A 22,159-nucleotide genomic window follows, 5' to 3' on the forward strand; every position below is an offset into this window, starting at 1 on the left:
GCCGTGATGTGCCACCCTCGGCCAACTGTGCGTCGCGCCGAGTTCTACCATGACTCATAGGACCAGCTGTGCTGTGGCGTGCTGGCTCCTTCTTTTCCAGTTGGAGGGTCAGACGTTTCACGGAGTAGAGCGAGAGTTTCAGGCATTGTAGCTCGAACTCCTTCTCATACCCCGGATAACACATGAAAACTGAGTTCCCGGGACCTTCACGCATCATGGGCGCATGAACAAAGTGGTCAAGACCAATGAATGTTCGGTACTCATCCATCGCGGGTAGATATGTGACTTGTGCATTCTCCAAAACACCAACATACCGTGCAATGCGGGTGACCAGGGAGGTTGTGTCGATGGGAGATTTGCACATGATCATTTTCTGCCAATGTGCGACCATGCCCATCACAGGTGAGTAGCGAATTTTATTTGCCATAGTATATAGGCACGTGAGCTCCGAGGAGCTACATAGCCTGAGGTCTGCTCGAGAAAAGACTACCATAGCCAGGTACTTGGCCAGAACTCTCAGAATTGGATAATGGATTGAGACTATGCTGTTCTTACTACTTACTGGTTCATCTGAGATTTCGTTCCACCAAGCACTACGGTCATATCCAAGATCATCTGTTAATGCATTAGCTTCTAATAGGCATTTCTTACTGAAGCCTAGTGCATTACTAAAGTCTCTGGGCAACATTTCAAAGAACTGATTGAAATAACGGAAGTGGATTTTAGTTTCTTTTCCAACGGTTTCGACATGAGGTGATGACAAGAGTTCCATGGTAAGAAGGTGCGAACCTGGTTCGGTGATGTCGCCGAAGTGTGACCATCCCACAGCCATGAATGCGCGGTTCATGTCCGGACGGAGTCCTGTCATCATGAGGAATTCTGTATCGAACCGCTTGGCGTGGCCGTACGACTTCTTCTTCAACAGCTCGAGGGCATCCCGCTCATCATCAGTCCGGACAACAATCTGATTGACCGACGTCAGAACTCTGATTTTGAGACGGGGCCTCGGGACTACTAGAGAGGCGGGGGCTTCCTCCTTTTCTTCCTGGGATCGTGACGGTCGGCGGACAGAGTCCACCGACATGTCATCCCGGGAGCCTGATGACGCTCGCGAACTGCGGGATCGGGATGACGAGCCCAGCTTCTTCACCTTGCCTTTGATATTCCCCAAAGCGACAAGACCCCTGCAAAAGATTAGTACAGAGAATATGCAGAGAAAAATTATCGGAGGGGGTCAGTGGTTAGTCGTTCTTGTGGGGATCAGTCCACCACAAACGTTCTTCGTTCAGAGCTTGATAATTCTACGAACATATTTTTGTAGTTTTCATTTTTAGAGGAAAGTTACTGCTAATTTTATTGGATTAGTGCCGAGCTAATCTCAGCACTACTACTATTTTTGTGGGGCTAGCACCTGAATTACTTGGCTTAATTAACTCCTAAGAGCTTCATTAAGCAAGAAAACTCAGAAGAGAGAAGAGAGAACTCGAGTACGAGGGAGTTTTCTGTGTACTCGAGCTGAGGGTGCAGGGAGTGACTCACCTTCGTCGACTTTTTTAGCCGGTCGCAGGGGGCAGGCCGGGCGGCGTGGGACAGGCCGGCTGGCTTGGGCATGGCGGCAGGCGCGCCACGGCCTCGGTCTACTGCCTCTAGAGCTGCTGGTGATCGTGCTAGAGTGGGCGAAGACGTGACATGAGTGGTGGAGGCAGGCCGGTGTTGACGGTCCTTAACTGCAAAATTTATGTCGTCAACTCCTGCATAAAGACATGAAGAATGAACATCAACAGTAGTGGTAGGAGTTATTACTAACGAATTCCACGAGTTTTGGTGATTCTTGGATTGCAGAGACACAAGTCGGAAATAAGATGAAAACACGAAGAATATGCAGATGAAACCACAGAAGATTGCATCTTGTGTTACACCTGCAAGATGGGCCCATTTGACATAGAAAACTGACGTACAAAGCCCCGGCACCGACATACACAAGTTGGGAGCCCACCTGGTAGTGTCTAGGATGAAAGGCGGCGCGAGAGGCGGCTCTCATGGGCCGGCCGAACCACAGGGTCGGCCAGCCCCATGTCGGCGCTGTTCGGCCTCATCTTTGGCAGAAAGATCATCCTTATCCTCCTGAAGGTGGTGCCCAGTGTTTCCATATTTAATTCTGGCGGGAACCGACCTTCTTGGGCTATAAAAGGGGGCCTCCCTCACCCCTCACAAGACACACCACCAAGGAGCAACACCACCATTCCAAGATGTAGTAGAGTAGTACTAGTTGGAGTTGGGAGTTAGGGAGAGTAGTGCAAGGTTTCGAAAGAGTCCTCGGAGGTTTGGCATCTCGGCCCCTTTGTAAGACTCAAATATTTTATCTTTATCTTCTCTATTTACTGAGATGTCTTCATAGTTGTCTATTTCTTACCTTAGAGTGTTATTTAAGCATGGTTAAGTGTAGTGTTTATATTTTGGCATGGGATCTCCGTTCAACCGAATGCTCTAGTTGTCAATTGTGGCTAGAGTAGTAATCGATAGTGTAGACGTGGTGTCTATACTTCGGTTACCTAAGGTTGCGCCCAACCCCTCAGATAGTTGTGGTAGCCCCGGAGGTGACAGCTCCGACTAGGCCTTTGTATTCCACCACGTTCGGGTTGGTGTTTCGTAGGGCTGTTGGCGGCCTGACCCCGATCACCCCTTCCCAGTCTTTTCGAGGATCGGAAAGGTACCGTCGCCCCGATGTGCCAAGGTGTGATCGCTATGTTTGACCTTTGCTTAGTTAACCCCTTTGGTATGATCTAGAGTAGAACCGTAGTTATGGAGAAGTAAATAGGAACCTTGACCTCTCTTGTTGACCTCCTAGCTCCGCTTGTCTGCTCTGCTATCTTATCCTGGAGTTCTCCTGTGTGTGTCACTTATACAAAACTCCTATTCCTTCTTATACCCCATAATAGTCTAGTCGGTATACTAGCTAGCAGTTACGTGATGGCTATCTATCAACTTCTTTAACCATTGCTTCCCTGAGGATAAATACGATACCCAGGAATACTCTTGGGTGAAAGCTATAGCGGCATCCGTTCGCTTGTGGATTTATCTGTTTGCGTTAACAAATGCCAACAAGCTTTCTGGCGCCATTGCTGGGGAAGCAATTGGCGTAAAGATTTTGATATTTACCTTGATATCTGCTAGCCTAGTTTACCACTACCTTTTGTGGACATATAAAAAAAAGAGAGTATCTTTACGAGCCCAGGGTGCCTAATCTTTCATGAATGATCAAACCACCACCCTGCCATCTCATAGATAGATACATATGTATACACACTAACTCTATGTAGGTGGAGAGAAGATCGCCGTCATGAGAAAATAAGACCATCATATGTGACGGAACGACTACATTGCATCACTCACAATTCAATCATAAATTGTGAGTGATGAATCGATCAAGGTAAGAGAACCAATCCAAAAACATTTGATTCCCAAGTTTATTTTCACCACTGCATGTTTTTAATTCATCATATATCTAGTGCTTTCCTCGGGTGGCTCCTAGTCTTTGAGCTGTATTTGGGCGCCATGCCTAGTCTAGGTAGATGACAATTTTATTGTTATCTATCTATTCGATGCTCTTAGTCTAGCTTCGTAGTAGACGGATGTTAAACGGGACCATCTCGGCATCATATGTTGGCTTTGCCAGTCGCTATGGTGTTTTCATTAGATGGTCCATGCTAGGAGCAAAAGCTGAAGCCTAGATTTTCATGCATCTCATCACTCATTTAATTTCTTTTGCTGAAACCATGGCATGTTTGTTCAAATGCATTTCATCCACCCCTTTTGCACTGTTTTGCATATAAAAAAATGGTTCTCTAATCCATAATTCAATGTTCGCACAACCATTTGAATCAATCTCAAATTTATCATTTTCATGCTACCTTTTCCTATTCTAGTGTGCTTCGGTTTGGGAGTACTGCACATACTTCCATAGGCTTTTAAATTAAGCATGGTGCTTAGGTTAAAATCCTACCTTAATCAAATTGGACATGGAGTTTAATTTAATTAATTGAACCAATGCTGCTAGTATAGATTTTGGATGCATGCCTGGACTAACCCTTGCAGGAATTTCTCAAAACCAGAAGGGTAAGTCTTTTGAGATGAATTGAAATGGAGGTAGATCAAAATTCATTTGGTGAACTTTTAATGAAACCTTGATCAAAAAGAAAAAAAGAAAAAAAATAAATCATACACCACGCCAAGTCAAAAACCACATAAAAGATCACGATGGCATGGCAGAGGCAAGAAGTGCAATGATCCAGATCCCCATCTCCGGCGCTGGATAACGAGCATTCAAGCTAAATCCAAACAGAGAAGTCCTGCTCAACGGACTTAAAATGGTAAGCCCTTGCCGAAGGTAAATCGGCAGTTATCAAACTTCTGATGCATTCTTAACTTCAAATCCTTTTGGAAATGCATCAATATTTTTTTAAAAAAATCTTCATCCTTTCAAAATAAAAAATATTTTGATAACAATATAAAAAACAATAATAAATTTCTTTAGAATAAAACAATAACCTCCCTTATCCCCCATAATAACTTAATCTTGGTGCTAGACAAGTTCCCTTCGGGTATTCTTTGCCACTAACAATTACAGGAATGAAGGACGAATGATGTCTAGGATCATGGGTGCAGCAACTCACGTTATGGAGAAGCTTTAACATCCGCCCTTGGTTTTTAGTGTCAAATGACATAAAAATCAAGTGTGGGGGAACCCGACCCTACTATGCCATCTCGCGGGCACGCTGGTTTGCACTCCATTTCTCTCACCCATGTTTTGCTCCTACAAGTTTGATTATGCCTAAAAGTGTCACCCATGTTAATCAAACATACAACATGAAATAAAATCTTGCCAAACTATGAACTTTATAAAGATTGGCCAGTATAAACTTTATTCCTAGTTCATACACTTGTTACCCGTGGATATATCTCTATTAGGAAAACATGTCACTAAGTTGTTGTGAAGTGAGATATGGTAAGACTAAAGAAATCCTATCTTTTCTATGTAAGCTCTTGGAGATTTATTTTTTGATAAAACATAAAATCAATAGCCTTACTTCTCCTCATTGGTGAAAATTCCTACAAAGGCCAAATATGTTTTATGACATAAACTTTCCACATATGCAACTTGTTTACTCTTTGAGCTTTGTCAAATTGTTGTGACCCTTAGTGAAATTCATTTCATACTCCCATGATCAAGATCACGTACACGTCCATAACAATGCTACACTTCTACACTGGAAGTTAGCAATATATCCACTCATACAATCACCGAATAAAAACTCCATGTCACCGTATGACATCTCTCTCATAAAGTTAGACAAAGGATATGGGGCTATGCAAAAAAAAGGAATAAAAGATGCATACCCAAAGAAGGTATGCCACATGCTTTGGCATGTTCAAAATAAAAGATGCATACCCAAAGAAGGTATGCCAGATGCCCAATAGGCATGTCAAAAAAAGAGAGAAAAAGATAGCCCCTATCCAAAGAAAAAAAAAGAACAAGAGGGAGATGATTCATACAAAGGAGTTCATCCACCATCCACCAAAAATATATTTCCACACACTTGCACATCTTGATCAAGGTTTATGACTTGTTTATCCTTTAGATCCGGTTTTTTATTTAGCAAAATATGAGAAGCAAGTTTGCTTTTGTGTAACACCCGGTTTATAAAAGGACATAAACCGAGCAATCATATACGTGCCAGGATCAAGTCACACGTATATACAACAGAATGAACAGTATATCATAGCACATATCACGAATAAGACATAATAAATCGAAATACGAATGTTATTTATTACAATAATGACAAAATGACTGATACCGCGGAAGCGAAGTACAAAATACGAATAAAGCTCTCCGAAGCTGAAGCAGGGCGCCACAGGGACGTCGACTGGGAGACGAACGCCTAGAAGTCCTCGTAGTCCTGGTAACGCTGGACGAACTCCCTCGTGTCGGCAGGAACTGAGCAGCAGTAGCGTAGCCAAGAGGAAAAAAAATAGAGAAGAGGCAAGGGTGAGTACACAACTTGTACTCAACAAATATAACACAAACTATGAGGCTCTAAGGTTGGCTGACTTGACTGCATTAGCTTTTAAGTGTTGGCAAAATTTTATTAAAGCTATTTACTACGAGTTGATGAATTACCATTAACCCAGTTACATAGTTATTAATCAAGTTTAATCATGTAACTGCTGAGAAACCAAACCAAAACCACCAAGGTAACCCCGAGAAGCACCTCCCTCGTCGGGAGGAGATAACTCCACTAATCAAAAGGAGGATCTGGGCCGCTCATAACCGTGAGCACGGCTAGTATACCAGTTTTACACTCTGCAGAGGTTGCACATCTTTACCCACAAGTCGTGAGCTACGCCAGTTGTTCATCACACTTCCTTAGGTGAGATGACTAGCGACTCACTACGAGGCCTTTACAAAGAATCTCGTTGGTAGGGAGTAACCACGAGGGTGGATCAGCGACTATGGAGCAGGTCTAGTGGGCGTCAAGACACGAAGCACAGACGAGGCCACTCAGCACGAGGGCCATAGAAGCTTACCGCCCCTGCCCCGCAGGTAAGTTACTCCAAACCAAAAAGATCTAATTATTACGCCAAGTCTATCCCATTCTAGCCTTGTGGTAGCGCTGTTGTCCCAGGTTGTCGCTCTATGAACCGGTCCTTATGGTGAGTGGCCAACCCAGCAGTAAGCACCGTGCTGGCCCCCTAAACCATGTTTCTACAAAACCATATTTTAACGAGACGTGAGCCACCCAAGCACGAAGCACAGAGGGCCACTCTCAGAATTAAGTTCAAGTAAACCATTAATCAAATTAATTAAAAAGGACCAGAGTGTGTTATAGCGCAGCAACCTAGCACAACTAACCAAAATGCAACCCAAAGGTATATATAAAGGATATAAAGTGGCTAGGAATGTCCTTATAGGCATACAGTATTAAAATGCAGTATGAAATTGTAATTAAAGGTGATAGGTTGTTCATGTTACACTTGCCTTCCTCGTACTGCTCTGGCTGCTGCTCAAACTGCTCGGAAGACGGCTGCTCCGGGTACTGGTACTGGGGCTCCTCAGATGGATCAACGTCTACTCACGAACACATTGCCAAAACAATGCACATCAATAAGCATACAAGCAAACACTAACAAAAACTAAGAAAGAGTACACCAATACATAAAAACAGCAAGAAAAACTAAGCTAAAACTATTCTACGCATTACATCGATCGCGTGGACATAAAAAACGCCTAAAACGGAGCTAAAACGCATATTCTAGGCCAAAAACAAGGTTCAGGGGCTTATTTGTAAGAAAATTGAAGTTCCAGGGGCTTTTCTGCTAAAACCGAGGGCTAAACCATAAATATCCATTAGTTCTAGGGTCTAAAGCGTAAAACTGCCAAGGGTGGACGGCGGGTTTGATTTCTGGAAAACTCAGGGGGGTTCGTGCAAAATTTTGGGCTTAACTGCAATTATTTTTCAAAGGCGGTGGACTGCGGGTTAATTCAGCAGAAGACTGAGGGCTCTTTAGCAAAAAGTCAAGGCCGAACCGGTATCTTTGATTCCAGGCCGTTGGATCTCGATCCGACGATTGAGAGCGACGCGGTGGGCTGATCTAATCTGGAGCGCAGATCCCGGATCGGACGGCGCAGGGGCGTTGGGGCCGACGGCGGCGGCGCGGGTCGCCGGGAAACCAATTCCCACGGCGGCGCTTCACCGGAGATGCCCAATCCGGCACTCCGGGGGCTATTTGGGATGGGGTTTGGCCATGGAGCTCCATTGCGGCATGGGTAATCCACCTAGGGTGCGATTTGGGTTTGGGGAGGTCCCGAGCACGAAGTTCGGCGACCATGGCGGCTCGGGGCGGCGAAGTTCGCCGGCGGGTGATGTGCTGACCTCGGGAGCGGGCTAAGGGCCAATACAACTAGCGCAAAAGAAAGGGCGTGTTGTTGTGAGGCTCACCGAGGGCTTGGATCAGACCGGGATGGCACACAGGGGGGTCGACGGTGTGAAACGGCGGCGAGGTCGGCTCGGTGCTTCGCGGAGGTGGACGTCGAGGTGTGCTCCGGCGTCCTGGTGTCCTCGGATGGGTTCCTGAAGACCCTGCGAGGGCGGGAAGGAGGTCAGCAGGCTCGGAGCGGCAACGGCGGTGAGTAATTTCGGCGGCGGAGCTTCTCACCGGAGATGCGTCCCTGGCGGAATCTCGGCGTAGGCGCGACTCGGTCCGGGGCCAAGGAGCTCGAGGAGTCTTCTGGTGCCAAGGCGGAGTGGTGGCGAGGTCTGGCCGGGGCTATGGCGTGGCCAAGTTGCTGGACTGCAGCGGCGCAGGGCTATGGCGCGGCGGTGCTCGGTGCGGCTGCGCTCTAGGATTTGTGGTGGCGGTGCGTAGGATAGGGTGGTCGCAGGGGGGTGTCCGCGGGGGTTTAAAGAAGGCGCCGGTGATCCTGGGAGGGCGCGCCCGGCGGGGACGCCGCGGTGATTGCGGCCGGGTGTTGCCCTGCGGGGGAAGTGGATCGCGCAACAGTCTCGCGCGATCCCGGGTTCGGGTGAGGAAGCTTCTGGAAGAGGAGCGTGCACGGGAGGCTGCCAGTGGGTCCTGCAGGGGCTGGGGGTCCACGGAACAGCGAAGCTTCATGGCACGAGCGGGGCAGAGCAGAGCCCGGAGCGCGGCGGGGAAAGCGGGAGGAGGAAGATGACGGGCTGACAGGCGGGCCCAAACTGTCAGTGAGGGGAAAGGGGCGGGGTCCGGCGAGCGAGCGGGAGTGGCGCTGGCGTGCGGGCCCGGGAGCGCAGCGGCTGAGGCGGGGACGCGGTTTGCGGGAGAGGGGCGCCGACAAGTGGGGCCCAGCAGTCAGCCGCACGGGCGCGAACGCGGGCTGAGTCGCAGTGGACCGATGGGGCGGGTGAGCTGGGCTCTAGCGCGGGGGAGGCGGGAGCAGGCCGGCGCGAGCCGGGCCTGGGGTGTGGGCGCTGGTTTGGGCCGCGAGGAAAGTGGGCCGGGGGAGAGGGTTGGACTGGGCTGAGGTGGGTTTGGGTCCGGGTTAGTTTTCTATTTTCCTTTCTCTTTTCTATTTCTACTTCAAACAAAGTTTGAATTCAAATATGAATTTGAATTCAAACCACACTCAAATAAAGGTATGCACCAGCATGAATGCAACACAAATTTTAAACTTAGACAAATTTTTAATTACTTGTGAAACAAAATTAAATTAAATGCAAGGCTAAACACAATAAACCTTAGAAATTTAAATAAAGCCAATTAAATTTATTAATAAATGCTGAAATTTAAATTAGGGTGTTACATTTTGTACCCTCCATACCTACAGCTCCACCAAAAAGAAGCCTTAGGAGTAGGATGGAAAAGTAAGGCAAATTTTCAAAGCCTTGGTGAGGTTGAACACCATTGAGCGATTTGAGAGTACCATTTGAGGAGAAGTTCGAGATATGTTTTCATTTACAAAAATTATAAAACTCCAAGTATGCTTCATAGTTGGGTAGTGATGCCTGGGTGTCTAAGCCGTTCCACTTCTCAACCGCTCAAGGCGACATGGTAGACACTTCAAAAATCCACAGGTATGAGGAAGGACATGGAATAACTTTTATGCTAGCATCACATTTTTTGAAATGATGTTTCATGGTTACATGTGACTTTGCTCGAGGATGAGCAAAGATTAAGTGTGGGGGAACTTGTTGACAGTCCTTAAGTGCAAAATTTATGTCGTCAACTCCTGCATAAAGACATGGAGAATGACAATCAACAGTAGTGGTAGGAGTTATTACTAACGAATTCCACGAGTTTTGGTGATTCTTGGATTGCAGGGACACAAGTTGGAAATAAGATGAAAATACGAAGAATACGCAGATGAAACCACAGAAGATTGCATCCTACGTTACACCTGCAAGGTGGGCCCATTTGACATAGAAAACTGACGTACAAAGCCCCGGACTGACATACACAAGTTCGGGGCCCACCTGGCAGTGTCCAGGATGAAAGGCGGCACTCATGGGCCGGCCGAACCATAGGGTCGGCCGGCCCCATGTCGGCGCTGTTCCACCTCATTTTTGGTGGGAAGACCGTCCTTATCCTCCTAAAGGCAGTGCCCAGTGTTTCCATATTTAATTCTTGCGGGAACCGGCCTTCTTGGGCTATAAAAGCGAGCCTCCCTCACCCCTCACAAGACACACCACCAAGGAGCAACACCACCATTCCAAGATGTAGTAGAGTAGTACTAGTTGGAGTTGGGAGTTAGGGAGAGTAGTGCAAGGTTTCGAAAGAGTCCTCGGAGGTTTGGCATCTCGGCCCCTTTGTAAGACTCAAGTACTTCTCTATTTACTGAAATGTCTTCATGGTTGTCTATTTCTTACCTTAGAGTGTTAGTTAAGCATGGTTAAGTGTAGTGTTTAAATTTGGCATAGGATCTCCATTTAACCGAATGCTCAGGTTGTCAATTGTGGCTAGAGTAGTAATCGATAGTGTAGACGTGGTGTCTATACTATTGGTTCTCCTGTGTGTGTCACTTATACAAAACTCCTATTCCTTCTTATACACCATAATAGTCTAGTCGGTATACTAGCTAGCAGTTACGTGATGGCTATCTATCAACTTCTTTAACCATTGCTTCCCTAAGGATAAATACGATACCCTGGAATATTCTTAGGTGAAAGCTACAGCGGCATCCGTTCGCTTGCGGATTTATCGGTCGGAAGGCGAACCTCTCTTTTTGCCCATTGATATTGAGCTGAATCTCTCCGGCTCCAACATCAATGTGTGCATTTGCGGTACTCAAGAACGGCCTTCCCAAAATGAGGGGCGTCTTGGCATCGACTTCCATATCGAGGACGACGAAGTCAACGAGAATGAAGAAGTTCCGGATTTTAACCGGTACGTTCTCTGCAATTCCCGTGGGGTAACGGACCGTTTGGTCCGCTAGTTGCAAGCACATAGCAGTAGGGGCAAGCCCATGATAGTTTAGTTTATCGTAAACTACCTTGGGCATGACGCTGACACTTGCTCCCAGATCACACAGAGCGTGTGAGAAATGTTGACTCCCGATTGAACATGTGATTGTAGGGCATCCTGGATCTTTCTTCTTCTCCAGGAGAGGATTGAGTATAGCTGTGCTACACTCCTCTGTGAGTTGCACGACCTCGGTGGTGGGCAGGCTTCTCTTGTTACCAAGTATATCTTTGATATACTTAGCATAGGTTGGGACCTGCATAGTGTCAAGAAGTGGTATATTGACATACAACTTCCGTATTACCTCGACGAACCTGCCGAATTGCTCGTCGGCCACCGGCTTCCTTAATCGTTCCGGAAACGGTAAGGCAGTAGTTTCATGAAAATCCTATGAAGTTCTAGGGGGTTTCACGGTTTCCTCCTGGGCAGCAGTTGTATCGGATTCTTCTGCCTCCTCCTGGTCTTCGTCTACAGCGGAGGTATTGCTGGCGGGTACGGCTTTCCGCCGAGATCCTGCATCTTTAGGGTATGGTGGTTCTTGCGTGGACTTACCTGTTCGCGTAGTCACCGCACTAACACTTTCCTTGGGAGGAACTTCCGGTTGCCCAGGGATTTTTCCCGAGTTATTGTTAGGACAAGATGAGGCTAGCTGAGCAACCTGAGTCTCTATCATTTTATTGAAGCTCAACTGATTTTTAATAACTAAATTTATGCCCTCTAGTTGTCCGGCCAAAATTCTAAAATTTTATCATTAGCAAGGAATTTCTTACTAATGTTATCATTAATTTGTTTCTGGCCATAAACTAGGTCCTTTAAAGAAGGCTGAAAATTGTTATTAATGTTCATACCTTGCTGCTGACTGAAGGGGAGGTTGGGTTTGGAATTCCAACCCCTGCTAAGGAAGGAGGCTAGAGTTGTTGGACTTGTTTACTCCTACGAAGTGAGCTTCCTCCTGAGTGATCGGGCAAGAGTTGCCCTTGTGTCCAGTTTCTCCACAGATCTCGCATGTAATGTGAGAATCCATAACTTGGTTAGCCTCCTGGTGTGGAGACTCCAGTCTCTTCATGAGAAGGTCCATCTTGGCAGCAAGCATATCGATGTTGTCGACATGATGAATTCCCTTGCAGGGCTATTGCTGCCTTTCACCTTTCCAACTCTAGTAGGAAGCAATCTTCTCTGCCAGCACTTTTGCTGCAGCAATGCTGAGCGAAAGGAAGGAACCACCTGATGCTGCATCGATGTTGTTCTGAGCTGGTGTGTTCAGGCCATTGAAGAAACTCTGAATAATCAGCCATTCCTCCATGTCGTGGTGGGGGCATGCTGCGATGTACTCCTAGAATTTCTCCCAATCTTCCGGAATGGCTTCATCCGGGAGCTGTTGAAATCCAGAGATCTTGCCTCGGAGGGCATTGGTTTTGCCCACTGGGAAATACTTCGTCAGAAATGCATTGGAGCAAGCCTCTCATGTGGTGAAGTCTGATTTGTTGGTGTAAAACCACATCTTTGCCTTGCCTAGCAAGGAGAATGGGAACAGTCGAAGATGAACATTATCCATCGTGATACCTCTAGGGTTGATGGTGCTGCTCACTTCCAAGAAGTTTTGAAGGTGAGCGTTGGCATCCTCGGATGCCTTGCCACAAAATGGACTCGCTTGAACCATGTTCACCAGTCCCGACTTGAGCTCAAAGCCATGATTGCCTTGGTCATTGTTCAGTCCATTAGGGATGTGGCCACTAGACAGGGCCGAGTACTGCCTGAGAGTCTTGGCCATGGGTGGTGCTGAGACTGACAAACGAGGATTCCAAGTGGGTTTCTTCTGGGGTGGGACGACGCGGCGTGTAACACCCGATTTATAAAAGGACATAAACCGAGCGATCATATATGTGCCAGAATCAAGTCACACGTATATACCACAGAATGAACAGTATATCACAGCACATATCACGTAAAAAGATATAATAAAGCGAGTATGCGGATTTATTACATTAATGACAAAATGTCTGATACAGAGTATGCGGAAGCGTAAAACAAGTACGAAACTCGGAAGGCTGGGCGCCACAGGGACGTCGACTGGGAGACGACCGCCTAGAAGTCCTCGTACTCCTGGTAGCTCCGGGTGAACTCCCTCGCGTCGGCAGGAACTGAGCAGCAGTACAGTGTCCCCAAAAAGGACAAGAGGAAAAAGAGTAGAGAAGGCAAGTGTGAGTACACAACTTGTACTCAATAAGTATAACACAAACTATGAGGCTCTAAGGTTGGCTGACTCAACTGCATTAGCTTTTAATCTTGGCAAAATTTTATTAAGGCTAATTACTACAAGTTGATGAATTACCATAAACCCAGTTACATAGTAATTAATCAGAATTAATTATGATACTACTGAGAACCAAACCGAAACCACCAAGGTAACCCCACTAATCAAAAGGAGGATCTGGGCCGCTCATGACCGTGAGCACGGCTAGTATACCAGTTTTACACTCTGCAGAGGTTGCACATCTTTACCCACAAGTCGTGAGCTACGCTAGTTGTTCATCACACTTTCTTAGGTGAGATGACTTGCAAACTCACTACGAGGCCGTTACAAAGGACCACGTTGGTAAGGTATAACCACTAAGGATTCAGGCTCCGCAATGATGGGGCCCACCTCGAGGGGGTACAAGATAACACAGACCAAGCCCCGTAGCGCAGGGACCATTGAAGCTCACGCCCCCCCTCTTGCCCTGTCGGTAAGTTACTCCCGAACCAAAATGACCTAATTAGTAAGCCAAGACCGTCTCATTCCAGTCTTGTGGTTGCGCGGTTGTCCGAGGTTGTCGCTCTAATGACGTACTGTCCTTATGGAGAGTAGCTAGCACAACACACAGTGCGAGCCCCCTAAACCAAGTTTCTAGAAAAAATAATTTTTAACGAGACGCGAGCCACTCAAACGGGCCACTCCCAGAATTAAGTTGCATATACCATTAATCAAATTAATTAAAAAGGAACATTATGTGTGAGAACATAGCAACCTAGCACAACTAACCAAAATGCAACCCAAGGGATATATATAAAGGATATAAAGTGGCTAGGAGAGTCCTTATAGGCATACAATATTAAAATGCAGTATGAAAATGTATTTAAAGTGATAGGTGTTGTTCATGTTATACTTGCCTTCCTCAAAGTTCTCCTACTGCTCAAACTGCTCAGAAGGTGGTGGCTGCTCTGGGTACTGGTACTGGAACTCCTCCGGTAGCTCAACGTCTACTCACGAACACATGGCCAGAAACAAGGCAACAACATAAACATACATGCAAACAAAAGCTAACACTAAGAAACAGAATAACAATACATAAAAACAGCAAACAAAACTAAGCTAGAAATATTCTATGCGTTAAAATAATCGCGTGGACATAAAGAATGCCTAAAACGGAGCTAGAACGCGAAAACTACGCTTAAAATAAGATCCAGGGGCTTAACTGTAAGAAAAACAGAGTTTCTAGGGTTTTTCTGCAAAAACCAGGGACCTATACGTAATTAATGGGTAGATCTAGGGTCTAACTCGCAAAATTGCAAGGCTTGGACCGCGGGTTCAAAAACAAGAAAGGTTAGGGGGCGAAACATTAAAAACTGGGCTTATCTATAAATACTTTTGAACTGGACAGGAGCGCGGGTTGATTTCAAAGAAGTTGGGGGACTCTTTAGCAAAACAGCCATGGTGAACCGGTATCTACGAATCTGATCCATTGGATCGAGATCTGAGGGCTCAGGATGAAGGGGTACGCCGATCTAATCTGGGGCGTTGGTTTTAGATTGGGCGGCTCAAGACTGACGCAGGCGACGACGGCGGCGGATCTTGCCGGACTTCCTTCTCCCACGGCGGCGCTCCTCGATTCCTCGCCAGATTTCATCGAATTCAATGTTTCGACGGTCATTTCGACCAAGGTTTGGGTCAGGGGTGCTCGGCGCGGTACGCGTAATCCTCAAGAGCACTCATCTGGGCTCGGGGGTGCCCTGAGACGCGGTTGCACGGGCGGCGGCGGGTCTGCGCGGCGTGACTCGCCGGCATGCACATGTTCAGGCCGTTCTGGGCTCGGGTCTGGACGCTAATGTGCCGGTGCGTGTGTGCAGTGCAAGAGCACACCGAAACCCGGCCAGCGTGGAGCTGGGAGAGGCTGCGGAGGTTCCACCACAGCGGAGCTATGGCGTGCGCGGTGGCGGAGCACCGGCACACGATGTTCCGGTCACTAGGCTGGTTTACAGGTTACCTTATCTAGCATAACAGGAGCAGGAGTAGACGTGCAGGGCGTCGGCGTCGTGGACCGGTGGCGGCGCTCGACGGATCTCGGGAACGGGGCTGTTGCAGGGCGTCTCCCGGCTCCTGGACTCCACGGATCGGTTCGTGAAGGTCCTGCGAGGGAGCCATGGGGGTCAGCAGGCACGGAGCGGAACCAGAGGCGTGGAATTGTGGCGGTGGACCGGCTCACCTCCGGCGGCGTCCGGTGCAAATCCGATGGCTTCATGGGCCGGGGTCGCGGGTGCAGGCCTAGGGAAGCTTTCTGGTGCCGATGCAGAGCTACGGCGGGGTTTGGCCGGGGCTAGGATGCGGCGGTGCGGCGGCGCACGGCGGCGCACGGCGCACGGCGCTCTGCGCGGTGGGGTGAGGTGGAGGGTGCTGGATCTCGGGTTGGCGGCGCGGGCGTAGGAGATAGGGTTCCTGGGGGTGCGGTGCGGGTGGTTAAAAGGGCAGGGCCGGGGATCTCGGCGCCTGGGCTCGGGAAGGAAGGCCGGTGATCTCGGCGGTGATGCCGCGCGGACGTTGCGCTGCGGGGGAAGAAGGGCCTGACCGGTGGGCCAGGGATGTCAGCGGTGGGGAACGGGCGAACGACGACGCGCGAGGCACGGGAGACAGCGGCTGACAGGTGGGGCGCTCCCTTCAGTGAAAAAGGGGTGCGCACGTGGGCTGCGGAAGCGGAGGAAAGTGGGCAGAGCGGGCGTGAGCGAGTGGGCCGACGCGGCGCTGGGCTGAGCGGGACGCGGCGCTGGCGAGCTGGGCCAAGGCGACCGGGTGTTAGCTGGACCGAGGTGAGGAGCGGGAGGCGGGTTGGACGCGGGGAGAGGCGAACTGGGCCACCTGGGCCGGGCGCGGGGTGAAGCCGGGCCGAAGCGGAGTGGGTTCTGCTGGGCCGCTGGGTTCGGTTGGGCTGGATTGAGTTTTTGTTTTGGTTTCCCTTTTCTTTTTCAAATAGCACTCAAACTATTTGAATTCAAATCAACTTTGAATTCAAACTCCTATGCACTCAACCAAAGAAAAACTTATGCACCAGCATGAATGCACAAACAAGTCGAACCTAGAAAATTTTTAATTACTTATAAAAGAAAATTAATTTAAATGTAAGGCTAAGCAAATTAAATCCTAGAAAATTAAATAAACCAATTAAATTTATTATTAAATAGGAAATTTAAATTAGGGTGTTACATGGTGTCTCACAATTCGCCCAATTCTCTGAGGATTCAGATCGAAGTTGGATGGTAGATCAAAATCGGTCATACACTGCTCTACATCGAACAAACGAGAGAGAGAGAGAGCAATGGTAAGTGACGGGGGTATAAACCCGGGATCCCTTGCGGGCCAGACTCGTATGATTGGAAGCCCGGCAGGCTTGCCAGGCCATGAAACATGACGGCCCACTAACCGGCGCGGGAAGATACCTTCGCTTCTAAGGTGACGATTCCAGGAGCCCGACCTCCCAGGACATGTGGAAGCCCCCCGACCTAGCGCCCCAGGTCAGAGCCGTGCCGATGACCCAAGACATGCGCTCCAAGAACGTCGTGCCTCCTGATAGGCGTGCCGGCCAAGACAGGCCCCGTGCAGGCCCCAAGACGTCAGCTCTCCTTATCTTACGGCAAGAGGTTAGCCGGCAGGACTCACTGACAAGGGGACAGCGCCGCTCGCGCGGGCCCCGCGACACAACGGGAGGGGCGTCCACAAACGCTGGCCCCCCTCACCGTAATGATGTTGCCTCTGCGCACCATCTCATTATGCCAGCGAGTGTGACTGGACGCCTCCGGTCACACCTCGGTAAGACACCTCTCACCAGGAGTGCCGTCCGGCTGACAAGACCTACGCAGGGGAGGTGTGAGATAGCCCAGCCGACAAGGAACATAGGCTTCGGCGGACAAGACCGGAGGAGACCCCGAGTGACCAACCAAGCGGTCGCGCCGTCCCGACTAATCTAAGATGGGACAGTACCGGGGAACACGTCGCCCGAGAAGACCGCCAAGATCATCCCTTGCCCCAGAAGATCACCAGGATCAAGCCTGCCCACTCCCGACTGACCGAGTGGGCCTCGACGACTGACAAGGATGAATCACACCCTGACAGTGCCTGGACACAATGCTAGATAAATGTAAATGGGGGCCCCCACCTTGGACTATAAAAGGGAAAGCCCCCCACGTAGGAAAGGGTTGGACTCCCACAGGTTCGACACTGCTTGACCAGCTTGTAAGCTCCCCTCTGAACTTTGAGCACCCGGGCTCGAGAGCAATAGAGCGAGAACACCACCCCCCATACCGGATGTAGGGCATTTCAGGCCCGAACCAGTCTAAATCCTCGAGTCTTTGCGTGCTAGATCATATCCAATCAAGCGCAAAACAAACAAGCAATCGAGTAGTTTTGTAGTCGCCCATTTCCCGCAGCGACAGTTTTGGCACCGTCCGTGGGGAGCGTTTTGTGCGTTTACTGCTTCGGCGATCGGATGATTTCGATCTCCCCATTCACCGCTCCGGCGGCGAGCCGCGGCGAGACGATCCGTTTCGGCTCCATGGAGTTTCCCACGATCCCCCGCGACGGATTGTGGGCGCCTCCACCGTTCCTACCTTCCCAGACCTTCCAGTTCGGAAGCCTGGAGTTCATCACCGATTAGCTCGGTGCACTGCACCTCCATGAGGAAGGCACCTCCGAGCAGACGCACACCCCAGCAGACCACCGCGAGCGCGCGCTCGCCAACGCGCAGGCCCACGGTGAAGGTCTCCTCCATCGCCAATAGACGCCTCCGCCCGTTGAACAACCCCCGCGGGCCCCTCTAGGTCAAAAGGGATAAACCCCGCGGGTTCCGCATGTCGGCGCGCACTCAGGGTCAACCACGACATCATCAACAATGCCCGCATGCAACTTCCGCAAGAGTTCCGTGTGGGCCAAAACATCGCAGTGGCCGCGATCCTCCTGTAGATGCTGCCAGAGCCGGAGGATCCGACCCAAAGGGACCTTCACCACCAGGTGAGAAACCTGGTGGAACTCAACGCCATCCAGCAGGCGGAGAGCTCCTCGCTACACCGCCGGCAGGCCGCTGCCTCGTGTCCCACTGGCGGCGCGAGCCACGGTGGCCGGGAGCCATCCGAAGTGCAGCGCACCCCACCTGCACGACAGGCCGACGTGCACGGTGCACCAGCCCCAGCGGCGGCATCCGCTCCTCTCCCGCCAAGGCCACCGATTCACGACCGCGTCGGTCCCAACTACGACGCGCGTAGCGTGATCCGAGGCCGGCAGCAGGCGAGACCCCATGTCGACGTCAACCGCGTGGCCACTCGAGCAGAAGATGCGTGGGCATACGCGCCCAACCCGGAGCACTCACTGCTCCGGCATGGGGGACGCCCCTGCGACCCCGACGTGGATCGCGACCGGAGTCTGAGCCCGGACCCCACCGGGCCAAACGCCTTCTCCAGAGCGATCCGGGGGGCGCCTTTCCCCCAACGCTTCCGACCGCCAGTGAACATCGTGAAGTATACTGGGGATACAAACCCCAGCGTGTAGCTAGAAGACTACCGGCTTGCATGCCGGGCTGGTGGAGCAAGCGACAACCGCTTCGTCATCCAGTACCTCCCTATATGATTGGGAGAGAACGTCCGCGCTTGGCTGGATTTCTTGACCGCCGACTCCATAGGTAGCTAGGCAGATCTCTGGAAAGTGTTCATCGGCAACTTTCAAGGCACGTACGTATGTCTTGGCAACTCTTGGGACCTCAAGAACTACAAACAGGAGCCCGGTGAGTCCTTGCACGACTACATCCGGCGCTTCTCCAAGCAGTGCAACTCACTGTCGGGCGTCGTCGATGCCGGCGTCATCGGTGCATTGCTCAGCGGGACACACTGCAAGACCCTGGTCCACAAACTGGGGTGCCAGAAGCCGCGCACTACGCACGAGCTCCTGGAGATCGCCACCAACCACGCCTCTGGCGAGGAGGCGGTCGGGGCCGTCTTCGAACAGGACCAGCACGCAGCGAAAGAGAAGCAGCGTGACCGCGATGGGCCCTCCTCGAGCCGCGAGGACAGGAAGAACAAGAAGAACCACCAACCACCCGCCGCCGGCGAGGTCGCGGCGACCGAGCGCCAACACAAGCGTCCGCCATGAAACGACCACTTCAACTGCTCCTGGAGAAGTCGTGCACCAACCATGGCTATCCAGTGAACCACAAGTTCAAGGATTGTGATATGATGAAGCGCCTCCTCCGCAGGACAGCCAAGACCGACGGCGACAGCTGCGACAAGAGGCCCAACGCCGACCAGGACAAAGGGAAGCCGGCGGAAGGAGAGTTCCCGAACATGGATCGGTGCTTGGTGATCATCGGCGGCCTGGAGGACGAGTGCTCCAGGTGACTGCAGAAGGTTCGGCTCCGCGAGGCAAGTGCTGCCGCAAGTTCTATTCCTAGAAAGTTGAAGTGGGCATCCACGCCCATTATTTTCGATCAGGACGACCATCCGGCAAATATCCCTCGACCTAGGAGCTATCCCCTAGTCGTTGACCCCGTCGTCAGCAACATGCGTCTGTCCAAGGTACTGATGGACGGGGGCAGCAGTCTCAACATCATCTACGTCGACACCTTGGAAGCCATGGGAATCCCACGAGCCTGCTTGCGGGAATCCCTCTTCCCCTTCTACGGCATCTTGCCGGGCATGAAGGCATACTCGGTCGGCAATATCGACTTACCAGTCACGTTTGGCAGCAAATCTAAGTTCCGCACCAAGACCCTCATGTTCGAGGTGGTGGACTAGAAGGGGGTGTATCATGCCATTCTTGGGCGCCCCGCCTACGCCAAGTTCATGGCGGTGCCCAACTACACCTACCTCAAGCTCAAGCTACCGGGCCCGAACGGTGTCATCACCGTGAGCGGCTCCTTCGAAAAGGCCTACGTAAGCAGTCGCGAGTACTATGACCTCACCACCATTGCGGCAAACTCGACTGAGCTTGGCCAGCTTCGTGTCACCACCGCTTAGTGCCGCCCTGACCCTGGCAAGCCTATCCAGGCACCGGCCTTTGTCTCAACCGACGAGACCAAGTCGGTCACGGTCGACAACGCCGACCCAACCAAGATGGTGCGAATCGGCTCCTAGCTGCCGGCCAAATAGGAACACGCGCTCGTCGACTTCCTCCGCGCCAACAAGGACACTTTTGCCTGGAAGCCGTCTGACATGCCGGGCATCCCAAGGGAGGTCGCCGAGCACGAGCTCCGCATTTTGCAGGGATCCAAGCCCGTCCAGCAACGACTGCGCCGCTTCGATGACGAGAGGCGCAGGGCCATAGGAGAGGAGATAGCTAAGCTTTTAGCTGTCGGCTTCATAAAAGAAGTCTACCACTCCGACTGGCTATCTAACCCAGTCCTTGTAAAAAAGAAAACCGGTCAATGGAGGATGTGTGTTGATTACGCCAGCCTGAACAACGCTTGCCCCAAAGACCCTTTTCCTTTACCTAGGATAGATCAGATAATCGACTCCACCTCCGAGTGCGAAATCTTGTCTTTTCTAGATGCTTACTCGGCCTATCACCAGATAGCGATGAAGGAATCCGACCAGCTCGTGACATCCTTCATCACACCATTTGGCTCATACTACTACGTATCGAAGCCTTTCGGTCTCAAGAATGCAGGGGCAACATACCAGCTATGCATGCAAGCCTGCTTTTCCGACCAGATCAACTCGCCGATCGACCCCGACCGGCCGGGCCCGCCTCGGGCGACGGTCGCAGTCTATGTTGACGACATTGTCGTCAAAACACCACGCGCGGACGACCTGGTCGCCACCCTGAGTGCTACGTTTGCAAATCTCAAGAGATTCAACATCAAGTTGAATCCTGAGAAATGCACATTCGGTGTGCCCAAGGGCAAACTTCTCGGGTACATGGTGTCCGAGCGTGGCATTGAAGCCAACCGCGATAAAATCGCAGCCATCACCAACATAGGGCCCATCCACAGCGTTAAGGGTGTCCAGAGGCTAACCGGGTGCCTGGCGGCGCTCAGCCGGTTCATCACCTGGCTGGGAGAGCGAGGCTTACCGCTGTACAAACTCCTCGAGAAATCCAACACCTTTGTCTGGACAGAGGAGGCACAGGCGGCCCTCGACCGCCTCAAGGCCCTCTTATCCTCTCCGCCGGTTCTTGTCGCACCGGACCCCTGCGAACCCCTTTTGCTCTACTTAGCAGCCACTAACCATGTGGTCAACGCCGCCCTGGTGGTCGAAAGGGAAGAACAGGGACATGCCCTTTTGGTCCAACGACCCGTTTACTTCGTCAGCAATGTGCTGACCGACACCAAGTCGCGGTACCCGCAGACACAAAAACTTCTCTACGCCATCATCATGGCGGCCAAGAAGCTGCAACACTACTTCACCGAGCACAAGATGTTGGTCGTTACCTCGTTCCCACTCGGAGAAGTTGTTCGCAACTGCGACGCCGTAGGACGGATTTCCAAATGGGCAGTCGAGCTGATGGGCTACGACGTCAAGTTCGTGCCACGCACGGCGATAAAGTCCCAAGCCCTGGCCGATTTCATCGCCGAGTGGATGGAAGTCCAAGCTCCGACCCCAGAAATCTCTCACGAGTACTAGACCCTCTACTTCGACGGGTCAGTCATGTGACCCGGCGCAGGTGCCGGGGTCGTCCTGGTCTCCCCAGAAGGAGGCAAGTTCCAGTACGCAGTTCGCCTCCACTTTCCTGCATCCAACAATGTTGCAAAATATGAAGAACTCATCAGCGGCCTCCGCATAGCCATCGACGTCGGAGCAACCCACCTGTACGTCTACGGCGACTCCAAACTCGTAGTCGACCAGGTCATGAAAAACTCCAACTGCGAGAGCCCCCTCAAGGATGCACACTGCCAAGAAGTCCGCAAGCTAGAAGGGAGATTCCGGGGCCTGG

At 50.8% G+C, this 22,159-nt stretch overlaps 1 non-coding gene across 1 annotated transcript; it reads left to right on the forward strand.

Annotated features, from left to right (window-relative positions):
• Positions 1-12,296: 12,296 nt before the first annotated feature.
• On the forward strand, positions 12,297-12,403 carry LOC120693600. The gene has a single exon (XR_005683060.1). It is a non-coding gene; the product is annotated as a small nucleolar RNA R71 (small nucleolar RNA).
• The last annotated feature ends 9,756 nt before the right edge of the window (positions 12,404-22,159 follow it).

The sequence above is a fragment of the Panicum virgatum genome, chromosome 9N (assembly GCF_016808335.1).
Source record: "Panicum virgatum strain AP13 chromosome 9N, P.virgatum_v5, whole genome shotgun sequence".
NCBI lineage: Eukaryota > Viridiplantae > Streptophyta > Magnoliopsida > Poales > Poaceae > Panicum > Panicum virgatum.